The sequence below is a fragment of the Chrysemys picta genome, chromosome 10 (genome assembly GCF_011386835.1).
Source record: "Chrysemys picta bellii isolate R12L10 chromosome 10, ASM1138683v2, whole genome shotgun sequence".
Lineage (NCBI taxonomy): Eukaryota > Metazoa > Chordata > Testudines > Emydidae > Chrysemys > Chrysemys picta.
In genome coordinates, this window is record NC_088800.1 from 5,682,446 (window position 1) to 5,706,839 (window position 24,394).

Below are 24,394 nucleotides of genomic sequence, written 5' to 3' on the forward strand. Positions count from 1 at the left end.
AGCATAAAAGTAATTTATTTTCTACAATTCCTCATTTTTGGTATGTTATGTACATTATTCCCTACCCGCTTTCATCTCTGGATGAAATTTTGAAGTGTGTGTTACATCATTAAATCACAAAGTTGTACAATATTTTGTTTCACTTAATATTATATATCTCCAGTGAGCTCATTCCAATGTTTTATTATTGTATTAACTGATATTTTATGCATATTAAAATCAAATATTAATTTAAAAAGGAATGGCAGTGTTTATTCTGTCACCAAAACCACTAAACTGTAGCTGATTTAAAGATAAGGAGCGGCATCATTCACAGGTGATTTTAGTTTGAGGGGTATTAGATGCTTTTTCATAAGATCTAATCAAACAAATGTAGACATTGTGGAAAGAATTTAGTTATTTGGGCCCAATTTTGTAGCCCTTAATCAGGCAAAACTCTCAATATGTGTTTGATCTGAATAGGGGTGCAAGCTTGTAACTTTTACATTGAAATAATGCTTACATGAGCCTCAAATCCTGTAGTAATGCCATTTTAGCTTATAAAGTTAACAGAATAATAGAAGTCAGATGGAAAAGACCTATTAGGTCATCCAGTTCATCCCCACCAAATTGGGATTGGTCCCTATAGCATATTTAGTCCAAGTTTGGAGTCATTACTGTAGAACTTTTTCCTCCAAGGAATATTTATTTATAAATAAATAAAAATAAATAGAAAACAGAACTGCAAGGATGACTTTTTTTTGCCCTCTCTTTCAAAATCTCAAGATGTAATTCCTGGGTAAAACTGATGAATTCTTTCTTAGCCTCCTAACATGAGAAATTAAATGAGTGGCAGTCGACCTCCACTGAACTCTTTTCAGTTGTCATTTGCTGTAGAAATTAGATAGGAAGAGTTTTCCTTGAAGGCTCAGAGATGTGCATTGAAACTAAAGGAGAAAAAATCATGCTGTTTTTTTCCCTCTCAAAGGCTAAGGACTTGATTCTGCAACAATTCCTTTGAGTAGTCTGACTCAAACTTTGAAGTCAAGGGGACTACTCACATGAAAAAGCCTGTGTCATCTGGTAAGTGTTTACAGAATCGGAATTTGAGTCTCTGCAGTTCTCTTCTTAGCTCAAGCAACCAAATCTTATAATGGAGCTTAATATTACTGATGCAACCCTGCAGTTCTAATGCATGCTGATTTCAAGGACAGTGTGCAAATAAGGTCTACTTAAATGAGTAATGCTCCAAGAATCCTTCTTGGTGTTATTTAACTACCCTGAGAATTACTATAGGTCTTCCACCTATCTAAACAACATCATATGTTATATTAGTTATGCTAGTTAATATGTTCACTGTGAGGATGTTCACTTATTGCAGTAGATTAGAGCACCTCTTCTGAACAGTTAATTGAACAAACAATTCTAATTGTACATATTTGAAATTGTAAGACATTTTCACAGTAATGACATGTAATATGTGGATGGTCAGTCAGGCATGCTGTTATGGTCTAGTGATCAGAGAAGGGGACTGATTGGGAGCTCTCATGAGTTCTATTCCTAGCTCTGCCCAGTGACTTGTTAGGACTTTTGGTCAAAGTGCTTAACTTGCTTATACCTAAGATGACTGTTTATCAAATAAAGACTATACTACTTATGTAAATAAAGTCATGTTTTGAAAATTAACATTTTAAAGACACTTTAAAGATCCTTTCATGAAAGGTGTTATAGAAGTGCAAAGGAACCATTGTGATCATCTAGTCTGATTTTCTCTATGATAACACCAGCCATAGGACTTCCCTGCATTAATTCTTGTTTTAACTAGAGCGTATCTTTTTATGGATCCTTAGGTTGACCGTCATTCATCTTTGGTACATGGTTCTTACTCACAAGGAGTGCATGAGGGAAGCTTTTTTAACCATAACAATACTGTAGTCACACCTGCAAGTAAACTGTCTAATAGATCTGGGCAAATAATTCAGATTAAGCAATTTAGTCTAAGAATTTTGCTTCTCTTTTTGTTTGTGAATTTTTTTCAAAGAAAAATTGCATCTTTCTAAAATGTATTAATTATTCAGAATTATTCATGATTGTTTTCAGTGAATAATTCTGGGTCTGCAGATCATCTGGGAACAGTTAATTGCACACAATCACATTTCAGCCTATGTTGATTGGTTCCATAGTCATGTGGTGGTGTTTCTGTTCCCTAATTGGATAATTTATGAAACTGACCAACAATGCAGATTTTGAATGGCAGAATCCAGTGTAAAATTCATGCACTTACGTTTGTACTGTTGTTGTTTGGTTATGAAATTTGAAGTTCATGTTTGGCAAACGTTCAAACTTCAAATATGTTTTTCATGTTCATTCCCATTATAGAATTTCATTCAGTAAAGTATTCACAAAGGGGGGGGTGTAAACCTAGTCAAAGCAAATTAATTTAAAAAATAAAATGAATATCTATGGAAAATATACTGCAGTATTCACCCAACTCTACTAAGTAATATACTGTGGTGCTGAATGCCTTATTAATAAGTGTCTGTCCTTGCCATAAGGTTCTCCTTGTAAATGTTATATAGTACTGTTATGATTAATATTGTAGACATTAGCTATTGAAAAAAGGAGCAATCCTATGATGACCCAACTTCTACCTGGTGCCCCTTCTTTACAACCATTTGAGTGACATCAGGGATGAATTTAGTGTAATGAGTGTAATATGTAAACAGCTGAAAACACCTATTCAATTACATAATTATTTGCCAATTTTGCAGGTGGCAGAAAGGACTTCAAGTGAGGGAACTCAGCTCATTATCCATTGCTAAAAGCAGAGGGAGGGTACTCACTCTTTGTGGCCTCCAGGAGCTCTATAGTGCCTCCTCTAACTGCTACTAGAGAGAAGATCCTCCAGCTGGTAATGGGAGGGCTCACATCATCAGATAGAAAAACAAAATGAAGTAGCTATATTGTTTTCCTTGTTTCCCCATATTAAGAGCCCTGAATATGAAGTGCCACCATTTCCTCTGCATGTATGAGTAGAAGCAGGATGTTTGTTCAGAATTCTTTTGCCTACCATGCTTTCTACCACCATGACTTCCGGGGAGCAAGGAGAAGATGACCAGGGACTCTCCCCTACCAGTTCTCTTAATCCCTAAGGATTTGCTTCATAGCCCACCCCAGCACTGCTTGATAATTACCACCAAAATGGGTGAGATCCGCCTCCTCCACTGTGTTACTTCAGTCATTGGCAGCAGGCATTATGGTGGGGTTACAGCCTTGACTAAGCAATCATTTATTCTATAGCTTGATGCATACCAATGACAGTTTTATTCAGGGGATTGTCACTGGACCTGCTGGCCTTCTTTGCATGCTATTCTTATACTTTAACTTATTTCATGAGAATGTGGAGGAGTAGACTTTGAAATGGAGGTGAGAAAAGAAGTAATTTCAGGATGACAGTCAAGACTTTATGCCTTAATTTATAGAGTTATATAAATTTAGACTGAAAATTGATTTAAGGTCCATTGGAAAATAATAAGTTGTAACACTTCCTTTAATAAAAGCAAGTCACAGCAGCCGTAGTGTATGTGCCCACAATATTATTCTTTGTTTATTATAGTTTCTGAAGAAAAAGTGTTAAAATACAGACTAAACTTTGTGTTGTAGTTAAACCGTGCTGTACTGATGTCTTATAATACCAATGCTTGAGAGTTAAAGTTCTGTGAGCAGCTGCATGATTTCTAGGAGGTGATAACTCTGACCAAGAATGACCTGTGTCATTCAACTTGCATTTTTAAAAAATGTATTTACTTATACAATCTGAGCTCAGACACGAGTGCTTTTCAGCAAGGGCTTGCTTCTTAGCCAAGTTTACCATTGATCGGACTAAGGCACAAGAAGGTCAAATGCCTTGACTGAGGTCACACTCTGACTGTCTCAGCCAGGACTAGAGCCACGTATTCATCCTTTTGGTTCATCGCCCTTGGCTGTAAACCACAGACTTCATTTCCTGCTATCAATAGCTCAGCCTGAGAGCAAATTTGGAAAATAATATAGTTCAGCCTGCAATCCAAAAAAAGGTGTGTGTGTGGGTTAAGCTGGGTTTGTGCAATTTTTGATAAAATACTAACCACTTAGCCAAATGCTCTCCTTGTAACAATTCGTAGAACAATGTACCAAATTCAGCTGTATATTGGTATAGTAATACTGTACTCACATGTGTAACAAGGAACTAAATTCATCTATGGTATTACATTGTTGACTTCAAGGGTGTTGCACCAACAATGCATTTGAGTACTGCTATATAGTTACAAACGACAACATATATTCCTTTATATCTATTTAATTAATTTATTTAAGGAGCAAATTAATTTATATAATGGCAGTGGTGTATGGTACTTTGCTGACAGATCAAATGATAGCCCTTGTCCCAAACCTTTTACAGCCTTGGGACTCGATCTAACTCCTATTGAAGTCAATGGAAGTTGAATCAGGCCACAGATTAGGTAAAACGTGACTTATATGGGGAGAAATGACATAAAGATGGCATTAGACAAGGGTAATGAGAATGAGAGAAGTATACTAATATCTATATGTATGTAGTTTGATAAACCACCCAAAATCTGTTAAATTAACAGCATTAGCTGCTTGGATTAGCTGCTTGTGGCATTGATAGATAACGGGAGTAACACACAGGGCCCTGTGTTTCTTGGCATGTTTTCTGGACTAGAAATTTAGGCCCAAATTCTCCTCCAGTTACACTGGTTCAACTCCTCTAACTCCTCTCACTGTTGCACCACAATGAGAGAAGAGGAGAATTTGATCCTTGGTTTAAAAATGGTTTTCTAAAATGGTTTTCACATGACCTAGCCCTTGCTGACCAGGGAAAGCATGTTTAACCCCCAGTAGCTGAACTCTCTCTTAAAGACAGGTTCAGTTAACACACTTCTTCTTACCATGGCCTTTTTGAAATGGAGATGTCCAATGAAAGGCAACTAAAACCTGTCATATCTCCAGGATCAGACATTTTTTCTGTTGGACACTAGTCTTTATTTTTGCTTAAAACTGATTGGGCCACAGGCTGAGAATCACTGCCCTAGAGGTTACGGAGACTGTGGTATTTACTTTTAGCTATTAGCTAATGGCATGGGTGGGGGGTGACACACCAACTCGGGAAGGCTAGTCCCCGCCCCTCCCGCCCGAGGTGCTGCCAGAGCCCAGTCTCCCCCCAGTGCACCAGGCGGGAAACACACTGTCCCAGATGGGCAGTGCGCAGCCCCTGGCACCAGGTGGGCAGTGCACAGCCCCTCAAGCACCAGGCAGGCGGCGCGTGGCCCTCCGAGTGCTGGGCGGGCCTGCAGCACGTGGCCTGCCCCCGCAGCATCCCCAAGCACAGGGTGGGCAGCCCCTCCAGCGCTGGGAGGTCCCTGCCACCCAAGTCCTGGCTGCAGGCCAGCCGTGGCCTCCCTAACCCTGGCCCCAGCATGCTTCCTTGAAGATGACCAGCCTGCCAGTGCTGGTGCCAAGGAGGAATCGGGTTAGGGCAAGCAAGCGGGGGCCTTCCATGCAGGGCCACGCCAGGGTCTTTGGAGAGGCACAGCCTTCCCCTGCCTATGCTACCTGCCTCCCATGGCTAATGGCTTTAAACTAGGTGTCTGTCTCACGGAGAGAGAGAACAGGGACAGTACTGCGTGAGGTCAGAATCTGTAAAGTCCTGCCTGATTTAGCTGGGCATATGGTGAGAAGATGTAGAGTGAAAGTCTTGTAGAGATCTAGGTCCTAGGGAAAGGATATTTTACATGCTGACCTCAATTCCTGTGCCACTCTGGATACAGGCTACAAATTTCTCTTTCACCAGCAACGGAGGGCTGGAATGCTGCTATCTGTGGTGATCCCCAAACTGTGTCTTTGCTGACGGGATTCTGAAGTGTTTGAAAGGGCTGAGATGCTGACCTTCTTTTCAAGCTCTAAAGATTCCTGGTGACATATTATAGTCATGCTATTAAAAACTGAGAAATCATCTTTGAGATAAGATCAGAGGGGAATATGTGTTGATGTGTGACTATATAAATGAATATATGTAATAGTAACAAAGTGGGGAAGTCTTATGAGACACACTGTCTAATACCGTTTGTTTATATGTTATTTATAGTATTCCAAGTACTATTTAAAATGTTTTATATTTATAATTTCTGTGTGCATTAAATATTTGTTTTACTAAGAAACTGTAGGTTACTCTCTCTTTGAAGTTGACTGGAAACTATTAACACGTGTTAATCGGGGGGTTACGTACAATAGCCCTAAAGTTGAACTCTGTGTAATGCTTCAGCAAAGAGTTAAGCTGAAATGCAGGAAGAAGGGAAGTGTAATAACAATAATGCAGCAGCAGCATCCCCCATCCTGTTACACATGGACCTTAAGGGAATAATCTGGGCCTCTCTTTTAACTGTATCTGGAGACTACCATGTTGTCACCAGGTTCCCTAAGACTGCATATTATTATAATGTAGGCAGCAACAAGGGAGCACTGCATTCTTTATAACTGTAAAAAATGTAGTTTTTTTTTTTTTTTTTAAATGGAAGTTGATATTCTGGAGAAACTGATGGGGCCATCACAGAAGTGCTGATTTAACAGGCCACCAAATATAAACCTGCACAAATAAATCCAACTGGGGGTTCTGCTATTAAAAACACATTTATCTTTCATGCTTGTTTTTCTGACTGGTTTTCTCTTTCCTTAGCCCTGCTCCCATTTCCTGAATGTGGGAGTTGTGTTGCTGGGGAAATGCAGAGCACAGCAGGCAAGAGTGACAAGCAGCATTCCAGGTGCTAGGCTGAGCCACTGCGACTCTGGGTAAGAGAAAGTTTCTCCTCTGCATGCAGCTTGGGAAGGCAGGAGCGGAGACACGGTACCATGACTTATGATGGCGAGAGAGTAAGGAGAGGCGGTGATGGAATGGAAGGTTAAGGTGCTACTGAGCAATGGCCAACTGGCTACGTCTCAAGAGACATGCAAAGTAGTACAGGAGAGTCTTTGATTGTCCTTAGTAGACCTAGACTAGAATCTTTGCCAGAAACTGATCCCTACATAGTTTTTCCAGTTTAACTCACCACCTTCCCTTTTCCCTCTCTCTATCTCCAGTCCTCGGTTTCCTCCTCGGATTTTAATATTCCTCCTTTGTTCCCCTTCCTCCTTCATCTATGTATGTCTGCTTCTCTGCTACTGTCTCCCCACTCCAGTCTCCAACTAAATGCATCCCTGTAGGTCAAATAGTTTACAAAAAATAAAAACCTGAGAAAGTTAAAATCCATAGTTGTTGCAGCAGTTTGAATATTAAAATAACTTGGTTTGTGGTGGCATCTCAGTTGACAGTTTCATTTCTGAAACTATTTATGCTCCTAAAAGTCCATGATTCCATTCTGTACTTTGGGGTGGGGGGTTGTTTTTGTTGTTGTTTTGGTCTGTATGTTTTTCAAGTCAGCTTCATTCAGTACAGGTTTTAGGCAATGCGAATGTAAAGAAGAAAGATCCTTTCTATAAAGATATTAATGTTTTCTATATGTTAAAACATATATCTCCTTTTATCCTCCCCGATGTATTCTTCTCCTATCCAGTGATGAGCTCCCAAAATCCTAAGAACCGGTTCCCTACTAGGTCCTCGGTGGCACTTCAGCGGCGGGAGGGGTCTTCACTCGCTCCGGGTTTTCGGCGGCATTTCGGCGGCAGGTACTTCACCCGGAGCAAGTGAACCCTCCGCCACTGAAGACCCGGTAGGGAACCGTGCGGTGAGTACAAGCCCCACGTGCCTATCTTTTTTTCTCCCCCCCCCCCCACCTGACCCCAATCCACATCCTGCCCCCGACTGCCCCTCTCAGAACCCACAACCCATCAACCCCTCCCCCACTCCTTGTCCCCTGATCACCCCCTACCCAACTCGCCCCGCTCCTTGTTCCCTGACTGCCCCGACCCCATCCACCACCACCCCGACAGACAGGGCCGGCTCCAGGCACCCAAGCACATGCTTGGGGCGGCACCTGGTAAGGGGCGGTGGGGGGGAGTGCGGTGCAGCATTCCGCGCGGGGGGGGGGGGATTCTGGCGCGCGGCACTCGGTGGGGGTGTGGCGCGGGCGCGGCGCTGGAGGGGGGGGTGGGCTCCAGCGCGTGGCGCTCGGCGGGGGGACTGCGCGGGGGGGCGGCGCTCTGGGGGGGGTTTCCGGCGGTGCTCGGCGGGGGGGGCAGTGTGGCACTCGGCGGGGGTGGCGGCGCTTGGGGCAGCAAAAAAGCTAGAGCCGGTCCTGCCGACAGACCCCCGGAGCTCACGCCCACAAAACCCCTCCCCTTCCCCGTCCCCTGACCGTGCCCCCCCCCGAGCCTCTGTCCCCTCCAACTGGTCCCTGCCCCTTATCCAACCCCTCCTCCCAGCCCTGGCCCGGCCCCCCCTTACCATTCTGCTGAGTAAGGATCCCACGCGGTCGCTGGAGCTTGCAGCCCCACCCCTTTACCATGCCGCTCAAAGTGGCAGGAGCCGCAGAACTGCCCAGAGCACTGGCACCGGCAGCGTGGTGTGCTGGAGCTCTGTGAGGGGGTGGGGAATGGGGGAGGGGCCGGGGGAGCCTCCCCAGTGGGAGCTCCAGCGGGTCGGGCAGGACGGTCCGTGAACCAGAATTTGCTCACCCACCCGCCCGCCCCTTTAGGACTGGTTCTACACCGGCTTCTAAATTTAACAACCAGTTCTTGCAAACTGGTGCGAACTGGCTCCAGCTCACCACTGCTCCTATCTACCTCTCTTCCTGGTTATTTGTCCCAGTAATATGACCTGCAGTGGAGTTTCTAGGTGAAAAGTTTAGGTGAGGCGCTGGCTTGCTTCGCGGACAAATGTGCTCACGCAGGGGCTTTATTAAAAGAGCCTCTCGGTGCTATACTGAGGCTGCAGGACTGTTGACTCCACTCCTGCTGCTGCTGGTTTGGATCTTGCTACTGGAGAGCACTCCGTATCAGTGGTTCTCAACCAAGGGTCCAGGGCCCCATGGGGGGCCACGAGCAGGTTTCAGGGGGTCCGCCAAGCAGGGCCAGCATTAGACTCGCTGGGGGCCATGTCAGAAAGCATGAGGCTGAAGCCCGAGCTTGAGGCTTGAGCCCCACTACCCGGGGCTGAAGCCAAAGCCTGGGCAGTTTAACTTCATGGAGGCCCTTGTGACAGGGGGCCTCAGGCAATTGCCCTGTTCGCTACCCCCTAGTGCAGGCCCTGTCTTTTATATACAGAAAAACATTTATTGTGCCACAGGTGGGCCATGGAGTTTTTATAGCATGTTTGGGGGCAGGGTGGCTCAGAAAGAAAAAGGTTGAGAACCCCTGCTCTATAAAAGCTGGGGTACCGGAGTACCTGCTCCACTTCAGTCCTGCAGCAGGAACAGCTATTCTGTTAAATTCACAACTGTGAATGGCACAGTAAACTGTGATTAAGGTGAATGTATTTGACTCTGATTTTTTTTTTTTTTTTTTTTTTTTTTCTGAGCGGGTACTGTCCCCAGAGCTCCCGTGTTTAATCCTTCAGTGGCGAATGCTGCTTTCATTGTCTGGATTTCCACTATGTTACAAATCAAACAAAACCAGAACGTTATCAAAGAAATCAAGGTATTACAAAATGTGGTTGTCTGTTTAGAATTAATTGTATACAGCAATCTTATGTCATTGCCACAATGTCAGAGCAATACTAGGATGGGTTTGTGGGAAAATACAGTAACAACAACAGAAAAATGGCAACATAACTGTAGCATTTTTTGGGGGGGGGGGAGATGGGAGACTGTTATGCTAATAGCTTCCCAAAAACATAAGACACTCCATGGACTTCCCTGCCTAGCAACCTGGACCAGGTTCTTTGCATTACATTCCTAAAACAGGTAGGGGGGTGTGTGTGTGTGTGTGAGAGAGAGAGACACACACACACACATACATATAAAAGGAAACATGAACAGTCCAAAACAGACTAATCAGCCCTTTCCGCTAGTTGGGCTGCAATCTTTGCTGCAGTCTTGCTTGCCTGGGAGAGGCTACTTCTCAAGGAAGGTCAGTGGGTTATTTGCTCCCTGTTGAGTTAATTGGCAGGGTAACAACTGCCACCTGCCAAGCAAACTAATTTGTTTAACCCCTGCTGGTCGTGGATAAACTCCTGCAATAGACAAAGGCATAGTGGTTTCCAAGGACCAGCTTGGGGTAGGCTGCCGTCAGCACAGATGGATTCTCCTTGTAAACCCTGAAGTCAGTAGTAACTGCCGTAGATATGCACACATCATACACAATGGCTAAGCTTAGTTATGAGCTTTATCTCTACTGATGGAGAAACACCTGATAATTCACTGGTGGTGAAGGGCCAAATGTTGGTCTCAGCTATTCCTGTGCAACCTCAGTGGAGGCACATGGGTGTAACTAAGATCAAATATCTCTCTATTATCACTCTTCTCATTCACGAAGCTTTAGGCCAGATAATAGAGCTTAGCCATCATTGGTCTCTTTCTTTTTAATATAAATGTATACACTGCAAACTTTGGTTCTGGATCCAAACTTTCCCAAAGTTTGGGGATAATTGAAACTGATACTTTGTTTCAGACCCATTTTGTGTGTGTGTGTGTGTGTGTGTGTGTGTGTGTGTGTGTGAGACGTGAATACAACAAAGAGAACTGTGATGACATGTCAGAAACTAATGAGGATCAAAGGAGAGTGTGTGTGCAGCTCTTTCACATCTCACATATGTTGAAATATATACATTTGAAGGATATTATTTGTTTATTTTAAGAGTCCTGCTTAATTTCAAGGCATCTAAGAACAGCAAATTTTGGCTAGGGGCATTATGACATCAGAAGTTACAATAGTCATAGAAGAGTCTTTAATTCATTTGCATAATTCAGTCCTATTGGTTAAATGCTGTAAAAGATGTCTGTTTTCCCACACTTTCAAAAGTCATATTTCACAGCAATGATGCAACAGAACATGTGAAATCTCCAGTTTCATAGGAGATGTGACTTTCTAATGGAAAAGGTATTTTTGTTAAATATGATGATAAATACACACAAACTCTTATGAAGATATTTCTAGCGTAATTATTATTTTGGAACACACTTCACAGTTAACTAGATGTTCATCTTCCCACATGGACCTTCAGAATGCTGGAGTCAGCACAACACTTGTTTAGTAAAATAACTTAAATATCTCAAAAAGAATAGGAGTACTTGTGGCACCGTAGAGACTAACAAATTTATTAGAGCATAAGCTTTCGTGGGCTACAGCCCACTTCTTCGGATGCATATAGAGTGGAACATATATTGAGGAGATAGATAGATATACTCAATATATGTTCCACTTTATATGCATCTGAAGAAGTGGGCTGTAGCCCACGAAAGCTTATGCTCTAATAAATCTGTTAGTCTCTAAGGTGCCACAAGTACTCCTGTTCTTTTTGCAGATACAGACTAACACGGCTGCTACTCTGAAACCTGTCATTAAATATCTCAAGTTATCAACAATATGGAAAATATATCTCCTTCCTGTGACCATCTCACTAATTCTATAATCCAGGACATCTAATTTCTTTCTCTATTTTCCTTCATTCCGAACTATTCTTCTAGTCACATGCAGCATAGGTAGTGACTGGTGGCAGTTGTGACTATAACGAATGGACTATTAAAAAAAATATGGAGAGTTGCTTGAATCGCTGTAAGAGGTATGAAGGAGCATTGCGAGTGGTCTTCTACTACTATGGATTCATAGTCCATTGAAGTCAATAGAAAGTTTCTTATTGAAAGGCAGATGAAATTCAGTGTTGATAAATGCAAAGTAATGCACATTGGAAAACATAATCCCAACTATACCTATAAAATGATGGGGTCTAAACTAGCTGTTACCACTCAAGAAAGATCTTGGAGTCACTGTGGATAGTTCTCTGAAAACATCCACTCAATGTGCAGCGGCAATCAAAAACGTGAATAGAATGTTGGGAATCATTAAGAAAGGGATAGATAAGACAGAAAATATCATATTACCTCTATATAAATCCATGGTACGCCCACATCTTGAATACTGCGTGCAGATGTGGTTGCCCCATCTCAAAAAAAGACGTATTGGATTTGGAAAACGTTCAGAAAAGGGCAACAAAAATGATTAGGGATATGGAATGGCTGCCGTCTGAGGTGAGATTAATAAGACTGGGATTTTTCAGCTTGGAAAAGAGACGACTAAGGTGGGATATGATCAAGGTCTATAAAATCATCACTGGTATGGAGAAAGTAAATAAGGAAGTGTTATTTAGTCCTTTTCATAACACAAGAACTAGGGATCACCAAATGAAATTAATAGGCAGCAGGTTTAAAACAAACGGAAGTATTTTTTTCATACAACACACAGTCAACCTCTGGAACTCCTTGCTGGAGGATGTTGTGAAGGCCAAGACTATAACCGGGTTAAAAAAAAAAAACTAGATAATTCATGGAGGATAGGTCCATCAATGGCTATTAGCCAGGATGGGCAGGGATAGTTTCCTTAGCCTCTGTTTGCCAGAAGCTGGGAATGGGTGACAGAGGATGGATCACTTGATGATTACCTGTTCTGTTCATTCCTTCTGGGGCACCTGGCATTGGCCACTGTTGGAAGACAGGATACTGGGCTAGTTGGACCTTTGGTCCGACCAAGTATGGCCGTTCTGATGTTCTTAACTTCATGGGCTTTGTATCAAACCCTGAATTCAGAGTCCAGGCCTAGATCCTTCATTTTAAATGAGGAGACAGAGACTCTGAGACAAAGGCTATACAGTAGAACTTTAGAGTTACAAACACCACCGTTACGAACTGACCAGTCAACCACACACTTCATTTGGAACCGGAAGTACACAATCAGGCAGTAGCAGAGACACCAAAAAAAAAAAAAGCAAATACAGTACAGTACTGTGTTAAACATAAACTACTAAAAAAAAGAAAAGCAGCATTTTTCTTCTGCATAGTAAAGTTTCAGAACTGTATTAAGTCAATGTTCATTTATAAACTTTTGAAAGAACAACCATAACATTTTGTTCAGAGTTACGAACATTTCAGAGTTACAAATAGGGTGACCAGATCACCAAAGACAAATATCGGGACGCGGGGGCAAAAAAAAAAAAAAAAAAAAACCTTCCTCCGCAAGCGCTGGAGGGGGGCCGGGGTAGTGAGAGTCCGGCCTGGCCCCGAGCAGGCAGGACTCAGTTGGGTGGTAGGGAGAGGAGGGGGGCGGCCCGCGGGGCCAGGCGGTGGCTGTTCTCACCCCCGGCCAGCGGGACTCGGGAGCAGCCGCTGCTGCAGCTCCCACTGCCGCGGGGGAGGAAGCGGCCATGGCGCTCGGCGGCTGCGGCTCTGGCGCCCCCGAACCCCCCGAGCCGGGGCCTGCTGCGGGGACCCAGCAGCGTGCACGCTGCGCCCAGCCCCTGGCCAGGCGCGTCTGGGCTGCTGCCCAGCTGGTGCTATCGCGCGGCGGCCCCGGAGTGGGGGCAGCAGGCCCCAGCCCCCCCGTCCCGCAGGGGAACGAACGGGGCTGGGCTGCCGATGCCTCCGCCCCGGGGCCGCCGCGCGATAGCACCAGCTGGGCAGCCCAGACGTGCCTAGCCAGGGGCTGGGCCCAGCGTACGCGCTGCTGCAGGCCCCGGCTCGGGGGGTTCGGGGGCGCCAGAGCCGCCGAGCGCCATGACCGCTTCCTCCCCCGTCGCCTGGCCCCGCGGGCCGCCCCCCTCCTCTCCCAACCACCCAACTGAGTCCTGCCTGCACTGGGCCAGGCCGGACTGTTACTCACCCCGGCCCCGCGCTTCCCCTGCGTCTCCTGGGCCTCCCTCCAGCGCTTGTGGAGGGAGGGGGAATGGTGAGCCCGGAGAAGAGGCGGGGATTCGGGGAGGGAGCCAATCGGGGGAGGAGGGGGCGGAGTCGGGGCAGGGGGGGGGGCGCGAGCACTTTCGGGCTCGAGGCTCGGGGCATTTCCTTGTTTGTCCGGTTGTCCCGACCGCACGTCGGTCGGGACGCGGGACAAACAAGGAAATATCGGGACGGTCCCGATAAAATCGGGACGTCTGGTCACCCTAGTTACAAACAACCTCCATTCCCGAGGTGTTCGTAACTCTGAGGTTCTATTGTACTTAAATACTTTTTCTATATAACCAAGTAAATCACTTTAACTCAGCGTTTCTCAAATCCGGCCACCAGGGGCTTTTGTTGCAGCTACAGGCTGAGGGATGGTGATTGGGGGAGAGGGTGAGGGAAGCAGCGGTCTCTCCCCCGGGGGCCACCAGCAGGGGTTGGGCCAGAAATGCTGGAGGAGCAGGCAGCTGGTGTGAGTTCCCCACCTTCCTGGGGCCAGTGGAGCTCACATTTCTGGCTTCGGCCCTGTGGTGGTGGGCAGCAGGCTCTGGTCCCTCGCATCAGGGCTTTGGACCAGACCCATTGGCCCCCACTGCCTCCTCCAGCCCATCACCCCGGTCCTACTGCCTCCTCCAGCCCACCATCCATCACCCTGGCCCTTGCTGCCTTGCTACCCACCTCCCCATCCAGGGCTTAATTTGTCCCCCAGCTTGCCTGGGCTTTGTAAATTTGCTGGGAAAAGTGATCTTTGTATGTTTGTTAATATCACTTTTCACTGCCTCCCAACTAGCTAGCAAGTCTGCTGCTGTGAAAAATTATATTAAGAAACATATAAATATCACTTTTCATAGCAGCAGACTTACTAGCTAGCAAGTCTAAAAACAAAACAGAAAAGCAACCAAAAAAGCAAAAGAAATAATGACCACAAAAGACTAAAAACTTTGCATGTTCTTTTTCTATTCTGTTTAGGTCCAGTAAAGAATAGAGACAACTGTACATTATTTGTATTATTGAGTTTTCAAGAAGCACCAAAAAACCTACATAAATAAGTTACGATGATTTGGACATGTATCTGTGCATATTTTTGTTTTTCCTAAAGTTAATTAAGTATTTTAGGAAAAATTGTCAGAGTGGCCACCAGCAAGAGTTGGTGGCTGCACTCTGAGGCCCCCCAAAAATTGCTGTGAGAACCCCCTTATTCACCATGCCATTATGCTGATCATACCGTGCAGGACCATAGCATTGGTTTGATACCATTACTGATCTGCTGTTTCTGATTGACTGAAACATAGAATAGTTTTGTCCTTTAACCCTTAAAGCCAAATGAAGGGAGAGCAGGGTGTGTGTAAATTCACAGTCTTCAAAAGATTATTAAGTCAAACAGACTATTTTGGACATACTAGTACTTTTAAAAATATACTACAGCTGTGAATATTTTCTTATTTTTGTCTCCTGTGATTTGTGTATTTTACTTTTCAGTATAATGTCTGTTCTAAGTGTGCTGGATTTAATGAGAATGGTTTTATGTTGATTAGAGTTGATGGCACTAAAATGCTGTCTAGTTATTAATTTTCTAGTTTTAATTTTTGCTACTTAGTCATGCGCTACCAAAAATATCTTAAAAGTATTTTTTCCCTTGTAAAATGGCAAAATTGCTAAAGAAATGCTTTAGAGTATATTGTAGTTTTGGGAATACACAAGTTTTAAACTGATGAAGTTTAAAAATTCATCAGTGAATGCTGATTAGTAAAGGTGGTTGAAAATAAAGAGATTTTTGCAAAATTTTTCATTTAGTTTTTTGTTTGATATAATTTTTTTGTGTGGGAAATTTCCTACAACATTTTTATCCTATATTTTAAATCAATATTTAAATTAAAAATTCCTTGATATTACAATTTTTGTTTAAATCCCACCATCTCTACTTTATAAATAATTTGCATTTCTATGGCATCAACCATGGATGGATCTCAAAGTGCTTTACAAATATTAATTTATTAATCAAAACTCACAATACCTTTTTACAGATGGGAAAGTGAGGCAGAAGGAGGCCAAGGGCCTTTCCAGCATCCATTAAAGTCAATAGAAAGATGCCCTTTAATTTTAACAGGAACTGAATCAGACCCTAGAAAGCATGTAGAAACATAGAATCGTAGGACTGGAAGGGACTTTGAGAGGTCAGAGTCCAGTCCCCTGCACTCATGGCAGGACTAAGTATTATCTAGACCATTCCTGACAGGTGTTTGTCTAACCTGCTCTTAAAAATCCCCAATGATGGAGATTCTACAACCTCCCTGGGCAATTTATTCCAGCTCTTGACCACCCTGACAGGTAGGAAGTTTTTCCTAATGTCCAACCTAAACCTCCCTAAATATTATAGGCTATTCATCCCTACAAAATCCACAAATAAATAAAATCAATAATAAAAGGCCCAGGGCCAGATAAAACTCCCCAACCTATCAAAAACTGTACCATCCACCCGAAAGGCTCACTATGTCAAAGGACCCATTGAAGTTTCTTGCAGTGTGGAGAGGCAGCACAGTCTGGTGGAGAAGGTATTGAACTGGGAGCCAGGATACCTGGATTTTATTCCCTGCTTTGACCTGACCTGCTATGTGACTTTAGGCAAGCCACTTTCCTCCTTTGTTTCCCCTCCTGGTCTTTTGTCCCATCTGTCTAGATTGTAAACTGTGTGTGGCAGACACTCTCGAAGTATGTGCATGTAAAGCACAATGGGGGCCTGATCTCTGTTGGTGCTACCATGATATGAATAACAAGAATAGAGTTATATACATGTAGAAAAGGAATACGATTAAATAAATGTTTAAGTGGGTCTGGATCAATGTTCCTTCTAATGTTTGACTGGCCGTGAGTGCAAAAAATTTCTTCTGTGCAAATTTTTGACAGGCTTCTATGCAAATTTGTGTGCGTGCGGTGTTTCACCATGTGTGCGGTGTTTAGGAGCTGTGTGTGCGCTCACATGTGCACAGCTTAGAGGGAACAGTGGTCTGGAGTCAAATGGATACTAACCATTCATAAGAATACTTGCAAAGATCCAAGTAGGGAATGGTCACAAAGAAAAATCCACAGCTTCTGCCTTCTTTGTGTAGTAAAATGTCTCTCACTGGCTATTCATAGATTCTAAGGCCAGAAGGGATCACTGTGATCATCTAGTCTGACCTCCTGTATAGCACAGGCCGTAGAACTTCCCTGAAATAATTCCCGGAGCACATATAAAACCTCCAATCTTGATTTAAAAATGGTCAGTGATAGAGAATCCACCATGACCCTTGGTAAATTGTACCTGTGACGTCGTGCAGTCTATATGGTTTTATAAAAACTTGATAATAAGTCAATATAATGTAACTGGGATAGTTTTAGAGAAAATACGGTAATAAGTGAATGTAAGTAACTGGGATATGCCTCATGCAAAAGGTCTCTTGTAAGGTATCATTACAAAGCTTATAATCTACTGAGTATGATCATCTGATTTGTATAAATGTACCACTCTTGTATCTAAAACTAGAAATATAAAATGTAACTCTGAGGGCCTATTGTAATTGTGTAAAGTGTGGACCATTAATGATGGTTTGGAATCTTGATGACTCCCATCGTCTGCAGATGGCTGTAGTTACCTGTGAGTCTCCCTGTATATGTGTGTGCTGGCAAGTGAGTAATGAAGTCTTGCAGTGACATGTGATCATGTCACCTGAACTGGAATCCATCTTTAACCTGGTGCTTTTCCAGTGAGGGGGGGTGGAAACCCAGAGAGACAAAGAGTTCCCGCCTTATGCAAAAGATATATAAAGGGGGGAAGAGAACAGAGAGGGGGGGAAGCCATCATGAAGAATCCCCTAGCTACCACCTGAGCTGCAACAAGAGCTGTACCAGGGGAAAGAATTGTGCCCAGGCCTGGAAGGTGTCTAGTCTGAGAAAAACTTACTGAAACATCTCTGAGGGTGAGATTATCTGTATTTAGTTTGATTAGGCATAGATTTGCGCATTTTATTTTATTTCGCTTGGTGACTTACTTTGTTCTGTCTGTTACTACTTTGAACCACTTAAATCCTACTGTCTGTATTTAATAAAATCACTTTCTATTTAGTAATTTACTCAGAGTATGTATTAATACCTGGGGGAGCAAACAACTGTGCATATCTCTCTATCAGTGTTATAGAGGGCGAACAATTTATGAGTTTGCCCTGCATAAGCTTTATGCAGGGCAAAACGGATTTATCTGGGTTTAGACCCCATTGGGAGTTGGGCATCTGAGTGCTAAAGACAAGCGCACTACTGCGAGCTGTTTTCAGGTAAACTTGCAGCTTTGGGACAGGAGATTCAGACCCTGGATCTGTGTGTGGAGCCAAACAGGAGTGTCCGGCTCAGCAAGACAGGGTGCTGGAGTCCTGAGCTGGCAGGGAAAACAGAAGCAGGGGTAGTCTTTGCACATCGGGTGGCAGCTCCCAAGGGGGTTTCTGTGATCCAACCCGTCACAGTACCAATGGTTAATTACTCTCACCGTTAGAAATTTACATATTTCCCATCTGATTTTGTCTCACTTCAACTTCCAGTCATTGGATCGTGTTATACTTTTCTTTGCTATTAAATATTCCCCAGGTAGATACTAATAGACTGTAATCAAGTCAGCCCTTAACCTTCTCTTTGTTAAGCTAAACAGATTGAGTTCCTTGAGTTTATTGCTATAAGGCAGGTTTTCTAATCCATTAATCATTCTTTTGGCTCTTCTCTAAACTATCTCCAATTTATCAACATCCTTCTTTAATTGTGGACACCAGAATTGGACACAGTATTCCAGCAGCGATTGCACCTGTGCCAAATACAGAGGTAAAATAACCTCTCTACTCCTATTTGAGATTCCCCTGTTTATGCGTTGCACGATTGCCTTAGCTCTTTTGGTCACAGTATCACACTGGGAGCTCGTTTTCAGCTGATCATTCACCACAATCCCCAAATCTCTTTCAGTCACTGCTTCTTAGTATAGAGTGCCCACACTGTAAGTATGGCCTACAGTCTTTGTTCCCAGATGTATATATTTACATTTACCACATTAAAATGTATATTGTTTGCTTGCGCTCAGTTTACCAAGTGATCTAGATCGCTCTCAGTCAGTAACCTGGCCTTTTCATTATTTACCACTCCCCCAATTTTTGTCATATCTATACTCTACGAGTGATGATTTTGTTTTCTTCCACATCATTGGAAAAGATGTTAAATAGCATAGAACTGCGGGATCCCACTGGAAACAGCTTCACTCGATGATGATACCCCATTTACAGTTACATTTTGAGATCTATCAGTTAGCCAGTTTTTAATCCATTGTGTGTGTGCCATGTTAATTGTATATCATTGTAGTTTTTCATCAGAATGTTGTGGAATAGCAAGTCAAATGCCGTACAGAAGTCCAAATATATTACTTCTATGAGACTGATAGAACCACAATTGTTTTTGAAAGAAACAAGGCTAGACAGGACAATGTGTGTTCCATAGCACGTGCAAAGAATTGCATTTGCTGCAGAGATGCTGTGCACTCAGGGAAGTATTTTCCGCAATATTAAGGCCATCAGGAGACAAGTGTAGGACAGTCAGCCAACTTGTAAATTGAATTTAGGCCAGTGTTTCCAAAAAAATACACATACATACATACATATACACATATACACACACACACACACACACACACACACACACAAATAAAGTGTGTGTGTATGTATATATAATATATATATATATGTATGTACACACACAGAGGCAGCAGGCACATATATATATATATATAGTGTGTGTGTGTGTGTGTACATATAGTACACGTAGAGATGTCTTGTAGATTTGTTTCAGTATGAGAGCTCTGCAAGCCCGCATCAAGTTTAATCCTTATTTTAACTTTATTAGCTTTAGTCTGGCTGGTACTAGGAAGTATAGGTTATTGCCTGGTCCAGAAGGGATTCTCCTAAGGGAGAGCAGACAGTGGTACTGCCATCTGTCTTCTCTTATATTTCTGCCTGTGGGGGAGCAGCATTAAGTTTTGGGAACTCAGCTCTGTGAGGGGGAGACAGGGGGATTGCACTGAATCCATATATCTCCAACCACCATGTCCCTTCTGTGGCCAGTCCTGCCTACTTTTGGGTGTGTTCTGGCCTTTCTTCCTGCTGTCTGTGATGATACCAACATTAGCTGCTGTGACCTAGTCCCGAATTTAAAGAAACATAGGCTTAGCCCTTGGCTTTTTTATTGTTTAAGTAGTGCCCATTAGGATGACTGGCAGATTCAGAGAATAGGTAACAGGATACATAGAACCTGTAGCCTCTAGGCTGTGGTCACAAATCTAGCCCAGATTGTCTGTTCACTTCTGATGGCTATTTGGTGACCTATGTGAAAGAAGTTTGATGGGTGAGTGGAGTTCCCAGTGTACAGATGTCCACCAGCACAACGGGCATTAACTGGCAGCTTCTACAGACAGATAGCAGACTGGGCAGGAGGGGTGCATCCTCTCACTCCAAGAGGTGGTTCCTCCAGGTCAGGGTGGTGGTGCTTTGGGGTGGCAATGGGCCGTTCACTTCCCTCATTGTAGCAGTGATGGGCTTAGAGAGAGGAAAATCTTGTCTCTAAGGCTATCAATCAAGCAGTTTTCACTAAAAAGAAAATAGTTGCTATTGACCTATTTGCCATTGCTATTAGTTATGTATCCTATGTGCTTCCTTCAGTATTTGTTTTTTTCATTATAAGGGGTCTCTTCTCCTCTCAGTACACATGCATAACTTTCATTAATGTTAATAATAACTTAAAGTATCCCAGACTGATTGATTGTCCATCTATTTCAGTATCCTTCTCTGACACTGACCAATGTCATATGCTCCAAGTAAAGGCAAAACTCCACTCCATATTTGCCAAAATGCTCTTGGGCACATTAGGAAATTTTGTGCAGAATACACAGAGAAGAATATTTTTATTGACTTCAGGTGGCATTCAGCTTATGCTTGAAAGCATGAGGCTTGATAACTTTTGTAATTTTATCCTAGCTAGCATGACTGCACAAGCTGTACTTATTTATAGACATAGCTTAGTTGTGTAAAAAGATTAGCTATTATCTTAGTAACATCCTGCAACAGGATGTTCCACGGGTGAACTATACACTACACTTGACATTTGTTGCCTTTAAGTACCCTCCTTCATCTTGGATGATGAGGATGAAGGATAAATCACCATGCTCAATTAATGTTCTTTATACCATTTGTTTTTTCATACCAAAATTTAGCTAAACATTGGGCCAAATTTAGCTCTTATGTAATTGGTCATAATTCCATTGAAGGTAATGGTGTTGCTTCCACTTATATCAGGACTAAACTGTTTCTTCTAACACTATCATATCTTCTTTTACGCCTATCCTTATGAAATTAAGCACAATATTGTACCCTCTAAAGCAGGTGCATGGCACCCACTAAAATCAATGAGCGCTACCTGAACACAACCCATGGCAGAATTTGGGCTTGTATAGGACTAGACTTGTAAGAAATCCATAATCACTAGCCCCGTCTCAACTAATTTTCAATGTCTTTCTCTAAAGCCCATAGAAGCTTACTTGCATATGTGGTCAGATTATGGGCCTGATCCAAACTCCACTGAAATTAACAGATTCCCATTGACATCAATTGGCTTTGAATCAGGTCCTACTGCATGTTTTCTGTTTTTCTTCAGCTACTTAGCATACATCCTTCTTACTTGAGAGAGTGGGTCTGTGTTTTAAAGGTAAATGAAGGTTGTATCTGGACATAGGCCCAAATAAGGAACATGACATCTGGACTCCTTCAGGCTTTGGGAGAGTTCAGTTTTGTATCTTGGACCCATCTCTAGTTGTATTAGTCAACAGCCATGACAAGGAATCAAATGAAATGTCATTCCTAAAAATGCAGAAGTTAGCTTTGTAATCAAGGGCACAATCCTGCTCTCCTTAGTCAGGTAAATCTCCCAGTGAAGTCAAGAGCAGAATGCAGAATTGGGTCCCAAGAAGCTGGATTGTCTACTGTACCTAAATCTAATATATTTTTATTTGATATGGATGTTTAGTATTAGTAGAAGGGAGCTGGATGTAAAGGACGCCAGCACTATTATTCAACATTATTAATGATGATGTCCACTGGCAAGTCTCAAAAACTAGAAAACTAATAAATTTTACATATTGAAAAAAATCACAGCTAGATCAAACAAACATATAAATTCTTTAAAGTATTTAATATGTGTTAAGAGGACAGAATGATAAATTCAATATTGAAAACCAATATCAAGTTTACAATTATATGTCATTTATCATCACTGATTGCACAGACAGCATCTTATTGCAGGGAACAAAGTGATTCATAAACTGAGACACTGAACAGTTCTATTAAAAAAAAAGGGGGGGGGGCGGTGGTAAAAATTCATGCTACATCTTGGAAGCTTTGCTTTCTCTTCTACCGTTATTGTCAACAATCACTTGCATTTTCAGAAATAAATTATGCATGTTTAATTTCTTGAGCTTTAACATTAAATGGGCAATACTTTTGTATGAGGTGAAGCTGATACTTTTACAAACAATAACATGAGCCAATATTTTGTTATTCTCTACAGGACCGATTCTCCCCTTTTGGAAAAGAAATGGCATAAAGAAAATGTAAAAGCAGATAGGAAGTCAATTCTGAATTAGACAGATGTAAGTATTTTGGTGTCTTCTAAGTGTGGATTGACTATGAAAAGAAAGAATGTATGAATGGCGCCTTCTTACTCAACAGACCTAAGTCCTGGGTAAAATCCTTGAAATCAATGGCAAAACTCCCATTGACTTCAATGTGGTCAGGATACCCTGTGTGTATTGAAAGTCCAACATTCTTGCCTTTGTGAAAGAGCTATAATACTTTTAACTCTTGTCATCCCAGAAGAACTCTGGGAGAGGGAACTAGATTCTCTTCTGGCTCGCACTTTATCAGCAACATTGTAAAGTAGTTTGCAGTTGCAGAATCATCATTGCAACTCCATTGTCTTCAGAATCTTCCCTCAGTTACACACATGCAACCCTATCATAAGTTTAACTAGAGGCATAATTTCAGGACAAGGGGGTTGCACAGGTGTAATTATGAGCAGAATTTGCCCTTCAGAATCTTGATAGGTTGTTCCTGGCTCATTAGTCAGAACTAGTTAATTTGACTTTCAGATCCCAGGCTGAGTTTGTAGGGACATAAAGCTAGTCTGAACGTGTCGAGCCAATGCTGGGGAAACCCTCACCCCATCTTTTTACTTGTAAACTGTGCACATTTAATATGGAGTAATTGATTGTATTTTAATGTGGAGCCCCACAATGCTTTTTTCTTTTTACACTAGGTCCCTTTGTAGAGTAGAATTGTTCTTTAAGTAGAGATTGATCTAAGGGTCCGAGTAAAACACTAGCCATTCACAAAATGAGCAGTTTTTTTTTTAATCAAATCTACAGCCAGATACACTGAAATCTACTAAAATGTTTTTTCTTCCAGCCCTTTTTTTCTCAGAAACGGCAGAATCTTGTGTTCAGAGAGTAACATCAGTGGCAGCTTTACTGGTAAATGGAATTTTTGATTTGAATGGGATTTTGCCTACGCAAGAACTGCAGGATCAGGCCTTTTATCTTGATCATGGGGAAAAAAAATACATTTAGGAACAGTGTAAATTTTTTTTATCTTTGGTACCAAGAATGCCAAGGACTGTCACAATTTCAGATGGTATCCCTGACTTAATTGGGAATTCTGAATTAGTTGAAAGACCTGTACAAATAATGTAGCACCTTGTTGGCTACACAATTTAGGAGGCTTAAGACAACTGTTTGCTGTAGCAAGGGTCTGGACTAAATTATGTCCAATAAATGGGTTCTAGCTTCACGTGTTTCAGAGAGCATTTGTGGAATAACCTGTATGTACTTGTTAAAGTTGAAGATCTGGAAAGCAGGAGATTTTTCTAGAGTGGGGCAGTTGTGAAACCTAGTGGGATACAAACTGTGTCATAAGTACAGAACAACTGCAGTTTTTAATATTCTTATACAAATAGTAAAATAATTAACCTGACTATTTATTCAATAAATTTATTTCAAGATTTAATCAATATTCAGTGTTAAATATTGAAAATAATTTAATAAACATGGTTGCTAATTTATTATTGATGTTGTTAGTTAATAGGAAGTTGGTAAAAATAATTAAAAATGAGGACGGAGGGAGAAGTCACCTTATAGACGCACAATTCTTCAGCTCCTGATCATGTTGCCTTAACTACTGGTGATGGGGGGAAAACAGCTTTCTGGAGGTAGTAAGAGAGTAAGGAGCTGGGTTTGGAGAAAGGTGGATAAGAAGCCAGCAGTCACATGATCTTTCCTCCTTGTCTTGGCTCAAACGGCTGATGGGGGATCTAGGGAAGTCATAGAGCTGGGTTCACAAAGAAAAAAAAAATCATTGGGGCAAGTGCCCTGTCAGAAATCAAGAAGTTTACTAGGAATCTGGGAGATTACAGCTGAAATGGAGAGTCTCTCATTGAAAATCCAGGCT

General features: G+C 42.4%; 1 long non-coding RNA gene across 1 annotated transcript; it reads left to right on the plus strand.

The window, feature by feature from the left end:
- Positions 1-9,489: 9,489 nt before the first annotated feature.
- On the plus strand, positions 9,490-23,463 carry LOC135973892 (uncharacterized). Its single transcript, XR_010590932.1, has 3 exons — positions 9,490-9,609; positions 22,461-22,542; positions 23,357-23,463. It is a non-coding gene; the product is annotated as an uncharacterized LOC135973892 (long non-coding RNA).
- Positions 23,464-24,394: the final 931 nt, after the last annotated feature.